The following is a 10,868-nucleotide window of genomic DNA, read 5'->3' as shown; positions in this document are numbered from 1 at the left end:
GCTAGCATATAATTTTGAAGCTTTTGGAGGGACTATATAAATAACATTGACTTTGAATTACAATTGTCCCTTTCAATTCACCCCCAAACTCATTTCTTTGTGTACTTGGGTGGTGAATTACTTTACATACCATAATTTAATTTGCTAGCCTTTTTACTTTAGTCACTTCTCCCAACTAACTATTATATTTTTTTTCTCTTTTTCTTTTTGTTTTTATATTTTTTATATTTTTTTTATTATTTTATTATTATTTTTTAAGTGTATCTATCACTCAAAGAATTATTCTCATGGAGGGTAGGTAAATGTTTGGGTTTATGGCTAGGCATTAATGTGGGTTCCAAAGAAATAAGAGGGATAAATGTAGGCTCAAATTGGTTCCAAAGGAAAATTTTAAAGTGAGGTTGGCTAAAGCTAAAATATGAGTTTAAAATTCAAAGAATGCCTAGATCATTTCTTTCTCAAGTGCATGCTATGATTTTGCTTTAAAAGGTTTAGAAAGATTGTTCTAGGATTGGTGAGATATCAATTAACTACTTCTCACCCTAGAGTTTTCTCTAGGCACTCAAAGTCAACGCAATTGATTGGGTGGCCCTTGGCTAAGAAGATATAAACTAAGGCAAGAATCTAATAACTTTGCACCTATCCAGAACTTCCAATCCATCAAACCCTTCTAAAAGTAAGCTTAATTGCTCTTCAAAGTAATTCTCAATCATCTAAGGATAAGGTAAAAATTTATTTTTACGATATGCATGATCCTAAAATGAATGCGTAAATCAAATTAAAACTAAGTGTATTCTATATGAAAACTATATGCAAATGTATGTGTATGAGTATAGACATGTGTGTGGTATATGTATAAGTGTATGGATTATCTATATATGAATGAATGAAATGCAATAAATGAATGAATGAAAAATTTAAAGAAAATTTTAAAAATTTTGCAAAAATTTTGCCCTCACCCCCAAACTCAAATGAAACATTGTCCTCAATGTCTAAAATGAATGTAAAGATAGGCAAAATTGTGTGAACTAATCAATTAATGAAATATATACAATTGGGGATTAAATCAATATAAGCTCAAGAATTCCAAAATTAGCTCAAAATGATATTAACAATGAAGCTTTAGAGAGAAGAATGTGAAAAAGTATCACAAATGTATGAATTTACAATACTTAAAAAGTTGCATAAGATGTTGCTTAAGGCTAAGCGAGGTTTGCATAAGGTTAAGTGAGATCTTAAGCACTGGGAACATGTTAAAAATAGAAAGAATTGCAAGTGATTCAGTACCTCATGATGAAATTAAATAGATTTGGCTGAAGGTAAACAATGTCACTCATTAATAACCACAAAATTAGAACTGAATAAAGGAGAAAGTGCCAAGATAACGTGTACAAATGTGTAAAATAAGAGCATTCAAAAAATAACTAGATTCACAACTACAAAAACACATAGGATAGTAAAGCAAGAGAGAATAAGCTAAAGAAAATGTGTGAGTGCGAGCTCAACCATAAAATAAGATAAATCATAACTGTTACCAAAGTTTGAAGTTTAACAAACAAATGACAAATGAAACCAAAGTCTGGAACAAATACAGAAATAAAAACTAAATCTTGGACAAAGCCTAAAGTATTGTTAAACTAAAGAAACTGCTACTACTGCTATTGTTGTCAAGGCTTTGTTGCTGCATCAGGGTCTGCTTCAGGTTCTGCATTAGTTTCATTGTGATCTGAAGCTTCAGAGGCAGTCTCCAAGTTTTCTGTGAGGTCCTTCATTTGCTGGAGCTTATCTTAGCCCCAATGATATAAATTGTTGAAAGATTGGGCCAATTTGTTGTAGAGTTCCAACATTTGAAATTGCTGCTGCTTTTGCTTCTTTTTAAGAGATGAAAATCTCTTTTTAAGCTTCTTTTCTAGCCTCTTCTGCTGTGTGACCTGTTGCTGACCCAGATCATCAATTTTAACTTCTAAGCTCTTCAAGGTTGCAAGAATATCTGTGGTGTCAGGTGAGGGAGCAGATGGTTGGGCAGTGAAGCTGGCTACTTTAGATTCTAAGGATCTTAGGAGGGACAGAATATCTGCTGAAAACTGCTGGGCAGTGGCTGCTTGAGGTGCTGCCATAGGTTCTGTTGGTGCAAAAGCACTTGGTGCTGCAGACCCACTAGTATCAGCATGTTGCTGTAACAACACATAAGTATGCCCTTTCTTCTCACAAAGATCCATGTGAAGCAACATTGTGCTGTCTAAAAAGGACTTACCAGACACTGGCAGTAGCTTATGTAAACTAGCATCAAAGTCAAATGAATTGGCTTTGGCAGTTATATAACCTCCAAAAACTATGCTACCTGTGGTGTGTCTTGTGACAGTTTGGTGCCAATGAGTAGCTAGGAAATGGGCTGTGCCAACTGGTTTTCTCTCCTTGATACACCACAAGAAAAATAAATCTCCAGCACCCACAATGCTATTACTGTGTCCCCTACCTAAGACAGTGTAAGATATAAATCTATGAAGATATTTTAACACAGGATCCACTATCCTAGTGGCTTTTGCTGTCCTCTGCCTATAATAACCTCCGTAAGGTGTAATTTCTTTCCAGAATTTAACAGGATCATAGATGGTTTGTTGCCACTCAATGCTCTTATAGCCAGTATCCTAAAAACCAAAAATTGCACTCATAGAACCCATATCTAACTCCCTATCAATGCCAGCACATCTAAAGCAGATTACATCTCTATGCCCAGGGACAGTAGGTTTGAAATTCAACCTTAGGGAACTCAAAAACTCCAAAGTCAAATCTTTATACACTAGTTCCCTAACCCTAGCAAACTCAGTCCAGTTGAAAGCATCTAAATAAGCAAACACAGAGTCATAAATTCCTAATTCTTTTAAAATATGTTCATCCACATATTTTTTTGCTAAAATGGGCTTAGAGGCTAAACTCTCATAAGCATTTTTCATATCTATGTCTTTAAAAGCCCAAGGTAATGCAGAAGGTACCTCTTCTATATCATTGATAAATGCTGAAGGTGCTGCTGGAGCACTGGCAGGCTGGGGAGAGGCTAAGGGTGACTGAAATACAGGAAGTGGAGCCACTGGTGATGAAATTGACGATGATGACCTAGTTCTTTTACTAACTAGTTCGGAGGAAACTCTAGGTGAAGAGTCGAAGTCTAAAGAAACAGAGGGGTTCCCTTTTCTTTTTGCAACAAAGGCTTTCTTGGTTCTACCCGCAGTCATTTTGATTTTGGTTTTAGGTTTGGGTTGAGTTGGCGCAGGTTCAGGCATCGATTCTTGAATTTGGGTTTCGATAATGGGTGTTTCAATTGGGGTTTCTATGCAGGGGCTAGGATAGGTGTTTCAATTGCGGCTTCATTTTGTGGTGTGAGGGGTGTCGGCGGAATGAGGGAGGGTGTTTGGTTTTGGGGTAGTGGTGGTGAATATGGTGGAGGTGATTATGGTGGTGGTGGGGTGCTTGGTGGTGACTGTGGCGGCGGCGGTGGACTAGGACTGGGGTTAGGGTTAGCAGAAGGTGAAGATGGAGTAGCCATTTTCGATTTAGCAGAATGTTTAGATTTTCTGGGTTTGTGGGTAGACCAAATCTTGGTTCTCGCCATTTAATAAAGAAGAATAATCTATTTAACTTCCTAAGAATAGCCAGAAGGGATGGTGGAGGGAGTATGAGAGTGCTCTGGTTTATAGGGAGTGAGAATGGAATAAAAGTGGCGAAAATTTGGGACTTTTAAAATTTAGGGTAGACAATTGGTAACTTGGGGTAATGCTTGGGGTTAAGCATGGATTGCAAAGGGTACAGCTTAGGGTAAGCACATAGCAATTGCTGAACTAAAGATTCTGGTATTGCTTAGGGTTAAGCAGGAGTTTGCTTAGGGTTAAGCAGGAGTTGCATAGGGTATAGCTTAGGGTAAGCAACATCATCAGCAAATTTTGGCAGGTTTTGGGAAAAATTGTGATTTTACTTACCAAAAACAGTTCAAATACTATGGAATGCTATTACGAACCTCAACAAATCTCAAATACACATAAACACTATAAAATTGAAGAATTTTAGCTCATCATCTCTCATAAACTTATCAAACATAATACAACCATGAGGGAATTGAAAGGCAAATAGCTCAAATTAGGCATGTATTGTGATTACCCTTTGCAAACCTAATGAAATGGTCTTATTCCTAAGCTTATACCCAAAGCACATTTTCCATAACATTTGAGACAGATTCCAAGCATTCAAAAATTGCATAAAAGATATAAAGATTGACCTCTTAAGCAGCATGAACAGTAGCGTGAACAGTAACATAAACAGTAACTCAAACAAAGACATGCAAATTCTAACAGACTACAAAAACTATATATATACTAAAAGGTAAAACTCAATAAATACTAATTTTACACTCCAATAAAGCTCACATCAGTCCTAAATATCAAATTTGATCCTCCCTTAAATTGCATTTCACAAAAATATACACAAGACACAAAGTCAGATATGTGTTATCAAGTAGATTTCAATATCAACAGTTTAGCACAAGTTTAAAAGTGTTACTGTTCACAGAGACTGGATAAAGTGCAGAAATTTGCTTTATACTTGCTCCCTTTCAATTCTTTCTTTTTTTCTACAAGTGTCAATTTGCCCAATCCTCATAAATGACCTACAAAAGATAAACAAATGTCACTTTTGAGTTTTATGAGGGTAAAAACTAAAAATGAAATGAAATGGAAAATTAATAAACTATAAAAGGATACGCTTGGGTTGCCTCCCAAGAAGCGCTTGTTTAAGGTCTTAAGCTTGACCTTCCACTCCAAATCACCTAAATACTCCCAGTTGGGGAACTAAGCCATGAAACCTCTACAACCTTTTGTGTGGGCTCTCCAACAATATAATACTTTAATATCTGCCCATTAACTTTGAAAGTACCTGAGGTTTCATTCCCTATCTCCATAGCTCTATATGGATATACCTTTGTAACAATGTAAGGCCCTGACCATCTTGACTTCAAATTTCTGAGAAATAACCTTAACCTAGAATTATATAAGAGAACAACATCCCCTTCTTGAAATTCTTTCCTCCTAATATGCTTATCATGCCATCTCTTAGTTCTTTCCTTGTAAAGCTTGGCATTTTCATAAGTATCCAATCTAAGTTCCTCAAGTTCATTTAATTGCAACATTCTTTTTTCTCCTGCAGTTTTTAAGTCAAAATTCAGTGTCCTTATGGCCCAATATGCTCTATGCTCCAACTCTAAAGGTAAATGACAAGCTTTCCCATAAACCAATCTAAAAGGGGTGGTGCCAATGGGAGTTTTAAAAGCTGTCCTATAGGCCCAAAGAGCATCATCTAACTTCAGTGACCAATCTTTCCTTGAACTATTCACTATTTTCTCAAGAATTCTTTTCAACTCTCTATTTGAGATCTCCACTTGACCACTAGTTTGTGGATGGTAGGGTGTTGTAACCTTGTGCTTTACTCCATATTTTTGTAATAATCTTTTAAATTGATTGTTGCAAAAATGAGAACCTCCATCACTTGTAATGGCACGTGGAGTTCCAAATCTTGTAAAAATGAACTTCTTAAGGAATTTGATCACAACTCTAACGTCATTAGTTGGAGATGGTATAGCTTCAACCCATTTGCTCACATAATCTACCCCAACTAAAATGTACTTGTGTCCAAAGGATGATGGAAAGGGTCCCATAAAATCAATGGCCCACACATCAAATAGTTCCACTTCCAATATGTTTTGGAGGGGCATTTCATCTCTTTTTGAGATATTTCCCATCCTTTGACACCTATCACATGCATTTACAAACTTTCTCACATCCCTAAACATATGTGGCCAAAAGAACCCTGCTTGAAGAACTTTTTCTGCAGTTTTTGTAACACTCATATGACCCCCATAAAGTGAAGAATGGCAATCTCTAATAACATTCCCTATCTCCTCATCAGCTAAACATCTTCTAATCAACCCATCTCCACATCTCTTAAACAAAAAAGGCTCTTGCCAATCATAATCCCTCACATTAAAAAGAAATTTCTTTTTTTGCTGCCATGTCAGATCAGGTGGAAGGATTCCACACACTAAATAGTTCACGAAATCTACATGATTACCAACAGCTGCTCATCAGGAAAATAATCATCTATTGGAAGCTTTTTCCCTAAATTATCTCCTTGTTCTTGCCTCAATCTAGACAATTGATCTGCTACTACATTTTCTACTCCTTTCTTGTCCTTAATTTCCAAGTCAAACTCTTGAAGGAGCAGTACCCACCTTATCAACCTAGGTTTGGCCTCTTTTTTTCTGAAGGAGATACTTGATAGCTGCATGATCTGTGTACACTATTACTTTAGACCCCATAAGATAGGACCTAAATTTATCTACTACGAATACCACTGCCAAAAACTCTTTCTCTGTAGTAGAGTAATTTATTTGAGCATCATCTAAGGTCCTACTGGCATAATATATTGCACACACCTTCTTATCCTTCCTTTGTCCCAAAATAGCCCCAATGGCATAATCACTAGCATCGGACATCAACTCAAAAGGTAATGACCAATGGGGTGGCTGCATAATAGGGGCAAATATCAAAGCTTCCGTTATCCTGCAAAAAGCATTCATACAATTAGTATCAAAATGAAATTCCACATCTTTACTCAATAAATTGGTAAGAGGTTTAGAAATCTTAGAAAAATCCTTGATGAATCTCCTGTAAAATCCAGCATGCCCCAGGAAACTCCTCACTCCATTCACAGATGTCGGGGGTGGCATTTTCTCAATAATTTCTACCTTTGCTTTGTCCACCTCAATACCCCTGTTTAACACAAGATGTCCCAAAATAATTCCTTCTTGTACCATAAAATGGCACTTTTCCCAATTCAAAACTAAATTAAACTCTTCACATCTCTGTAAAACTTTAGAGAAATTAGATAAGCATTCATCGAAAGATTTACCATACACAGGAAAATCATCCATGAACACTTCCATAATGTCCTCAATCATGTCAGAAAATATGGACATCATACATCTCTGAAATATAGCTGGGGCATTACATAATCCAAATGGCATCCTTCGATATGCAAAGGTATCATAGGGACATGTGAAAGTGGTTTTATCCTGATTATCCGGGTGAATAGGGATCTGAAAGAACCCTGAATAGCCATCCAAATAGCAAAAGTAAGAATAATGAGCTAATCTTTGAAGCATCTGATCTATAAATGGTAATGGAAAATGGTCCTTTCTAGTTGCATTATTCAGCTTCCTATAGTCTATACACATTCCCCATCCAGTTACAGTCCTAGTAGGTATTAGTTCATCATTTTCATTTTTCACTACTGTGATGCCCCCCTTTTTTGGTACAACATGAACTGGACTTACCCAATTGGTATCAGAAACAAGGTAAATGATACCTGCATCAAGCAATTTCAAGATTTCCTTTTTTACAACCTCTTTCGTATTTGGATTCAATCTCCTCTGTGACTCTCTAGAGGCTTTATGATCATTTTCCAATAAAATTCTATGCATGCACACAGAAGGATGTATTCCTTTAATATCATCAATGGTATAACCAATTATCCTTCTATGCTTTCTAAGAACTCTTAATAATTTTTCAACTTCACAATCATTCAGTTTAGCACTAATGATCACAGGATATGTAGAATTTTGACCAAGAAAAGCATACCTGAGATTTGTTGGAAGAGGTTTCAACTCTACCTTCGATGCTTCACTTTTTTCAAGCATTGATAATGAAGTTGTATCTTGCTTCAAATCTCTAATCTTCTTAATACTAGCCATAGGCAAAGGTGGATTTCTTTCTAAGATTTTAGCATATTCTGTAGCTTCTTCAATCTCATCCCCCTTTTTGATGTTGTAAACCAAACAAGCTTCTAAGGGATCTTCAAGATGTTGCTTTTTGAGCACTTCTCTGACCACTTCATCTATCACATAAATTCTCAAGCATGAATTTGAATCATCTTTCTTTTTCATTGCTTGAAACAAATTAAATTCAACTTTTTCTTCCCCAACTTCTAATGTAAGCCTTCCATTTTTTACATCAATCACAGCTCCAGCAGTAGCAAGGAAAGGTCTACCAAGAATAATAGGAATGTGTACATCCTCCTCCATCTCCAATACAACAAAATCTACCGGTATGAAAAATTTTCCAACTTTCAGAGGAACATTCTCAATCACCCCAATTGGAAATTTAATAGACCTATCTTCCAACCTCCATGAAATGGTGGTAGGCTTCATTTCTCCAATCTTTATTTTCTCATAGATAGACAATGGCATTAGACTAACACTGGCTCTAAGATCACATAAAGCCTTATCTATATTGATATCCGAATGTGACATGGTATGGAAAAACTACCAGGATCTTTCAGTTTGGGTGGAAGCTTATTTTGCAAAATAGCACTACTTTCTTCTGTGAAAGCTACGGTCTCAAATTCTTCCAACTTCTTCTTGTTAGACAAAATCTCCTTCAAAAATTTAGCATATGAAGGCATTTGTGCTAAGGCATCAGTGAAAGGAATAGTCACATGCAAAGACTTCAGTAACTCCAAAAACTTCCCAAATTGTTTATCCAACTTTACTTTTTGGAACCTTTGTGGGAATGGTAAAGGTGGCATGTAGGCTTTAGGTGCTATATATTTAGGTTCTTCCTCTTTACTCTCTCTCTCTCTTTACTTCCTTTTTCTTCCACTGAACTCTCTTTCTCAGCTTCAATTCTAACTTCAACTTCAGTTTTTTCATCTCCTTCTGTGTTTTTCTCTTCTTCACTTTTCTCTTCAATCTTTTTACCTCCACTCTCCAATATTTTTCCACTTCTCAATGTAATAGCCTTGCAATGCTTCCTTGAATTTTCTGGTTGGCTAGAGAGCTTCCCAAATGCTTTGTTATTTGAAGAGCTAGCTTGTTGAGCTATTTGATTCTCCAACATCTTATTGTGTGTTGCCATTCGATCTACTTTAGATGCTAATTGAGAAATCATATCTTGTTGACTTTGATGGCTCACAAGTAAAGTCTCAATCATAGCTTCCAATCTAGCTGTCTTGTCTGGTTGTGCTTGTTGTGGTAGAGGTTGTTGTGGTTGTGGTGGAGCAGGTGCATTTTGAGATTTAGGAATTCCAAGAGGAGGACCTATATTCTGCTAAAAATTTTGATGTTGTTGATACCCAGAAGGTTGCTAAAAATTTTGGTGTTGTCCTTGTCTACCTCCCCAAGAGAAATTTGGGTGGTTTCTCCATGCTGGATCATAAGTTGCAGAAAATGGGTTACCGCCTGGTCTTTGATTGCAGTTCTCCACATAATCCACTTGCTCACTTGAAAAATCTTAACTAAGTGCAGAAAAATCAGCTTCACAATTGACATTTTCAGCTCCAACTTCTACTGAATTACTAGAACCTCCAACTGAAGAATCTACTTTCATGCTTAGCTTGTCCATTTTCCTTGTCAAAGCATCAAACTTAGCATTAATCATATTCATGGCATCAAGCTCAAACATGCCAGCTGGTTTCTTGATCTCATTCCTCTCGCAACTCCACTGGTAATTTTTATAAGCAATTTTATCTAGAGCAGAAAAAGCTTCATCTTCAGATTTCTCCATAAGATCACCTCCAGAAGATGCATCAATTGTACTTCTAATAGCTGGTAAAACTTCATTGTAAAAGTGTTGAACAAGCATCCACTTAGGAATCCCATGATGTGGACATTTCCTTTATAAATCCTTGTACCTCTCCCATGCTTCATATAAACTCTCATCATCTCTAGGTTTGAAAGAAGTCAGCTCATTTCTTAGCTTAGCTGTCTTGCATGGTGGAAAATATTGAGCTAAAAATGTTTGAGAAAGTTCATCCCATGTTGTGATAGAACCCAGTGGCAAAGAATGTAACCATTCTCTAGCTCGGTCCTTCAAAGAGAAGGGGAATAATCTGAGTCGAATTGCATCATCAGAAACATATAACTGATCTCAAGAAAGTGTGCTAGATGCACATGTGGACTTTCACTTGGACTTCCCCCAAATTGTGATTGTTGTACCATTTGACAGAGTGCAGGCTTCAGTTCAAAATTATTAGCTTCTACTCTTGGTCTTGTGATACTTGGAATGAAATCCCCAATGTTAGGATAGGCATGATCCTTCAGAGAGCGATTGTTATTGTTGTTGGCCATTTCTTCTTGTAATTGCTCTTGCTCTTGTGCTCTTTCTTGTTGTTATTGAGCTTTAAATTCAGCTTTTTTCCTTTTAGATTCTGCTCTTAAAGCTCTCGCTGTCTTTTCTATTTCTGGGTCAAAGAATAAATTGATTTCTTCACTTTTTATCCTTCTCATAAAATAAAAGTACATGAAAAACAAAATAAACAAATTCTCAAAGTAAAATAGTAAAAGAAATTAAAAATAAAGTAAAATGCCTAAATTAACCAAACAAACAATCGTTCAATATCAAACAAAAATCAAATCCCCAGCAATGGCGCCAAAAACTTGGTGGGCGAATCCGCAAGTATACGGGTCGTCTCAAGTAATAGAGTGATGAGTCAAGTATCGTTTTCACGAGGATTTGCCATTTGAGTATCAAACTATGAATGAAGCGATTATTTGGGCTAATGATTGATGAATAAATGGTAAATGTAAATGAGCAAAGTAAATTGATTAATCTAATTGTAATGGGTAAAGAGCAAACAAATAAATTCTAAATCTAGTTTGCAATTAAACTAAATTAATAACGAGTAATTTAAATTAAAGTCTAATTATGTTAAAAGTGATTCCAGAGTTGGGGGTTTGTGCATAAATTAATTGGGATTTGTCTTGGATATTCCAATTTTTAGGGAAAAATAGAGTTTGAAGGTGATTGATTCTAAATTCCTTTGATATC

The 10,868-nt window shown here is 36.1% G+C and overlaps 1 non-coding gene across 1 annotated transcript; it reads left to right on the top strand.

The window, feature by feature from the left end:
* Positions 1 to 9,693: 9,693 nt before the first annotated feature.
* Positions 9,694 to 9,800, top strand: LOC131173732 (small nucleolar RNA R71). The gene has a single exon (XR_009144046.1). It is a non-coding gene; the product is annotated as a small nucleolar RNA R71 (small nucleolar RNA).
* Positions 9,801 to 10,868: the final 1,068 nt, after the last annotated feature.

Source organism: Hevea brasiliensis, chromosome 14, assembly GCF_030052815.1.
Source record: "Hevea brasiliensis isolate MT/VB/25A 57/8 chromosome 14, ASM3005281v1, whole genome shotgun sequence".
In the NCBI taxonomy this organism is placed as follows: Eukaryota; Viridiplantae; Streptophyta; class Magnoliopsida; order Malpighiales; family Euphorbiaceae; genus Hevea; species Hevea brasiliensis.
This window is presented reverse-complemented; position numbering and strand designations above follow the sequence as displayed.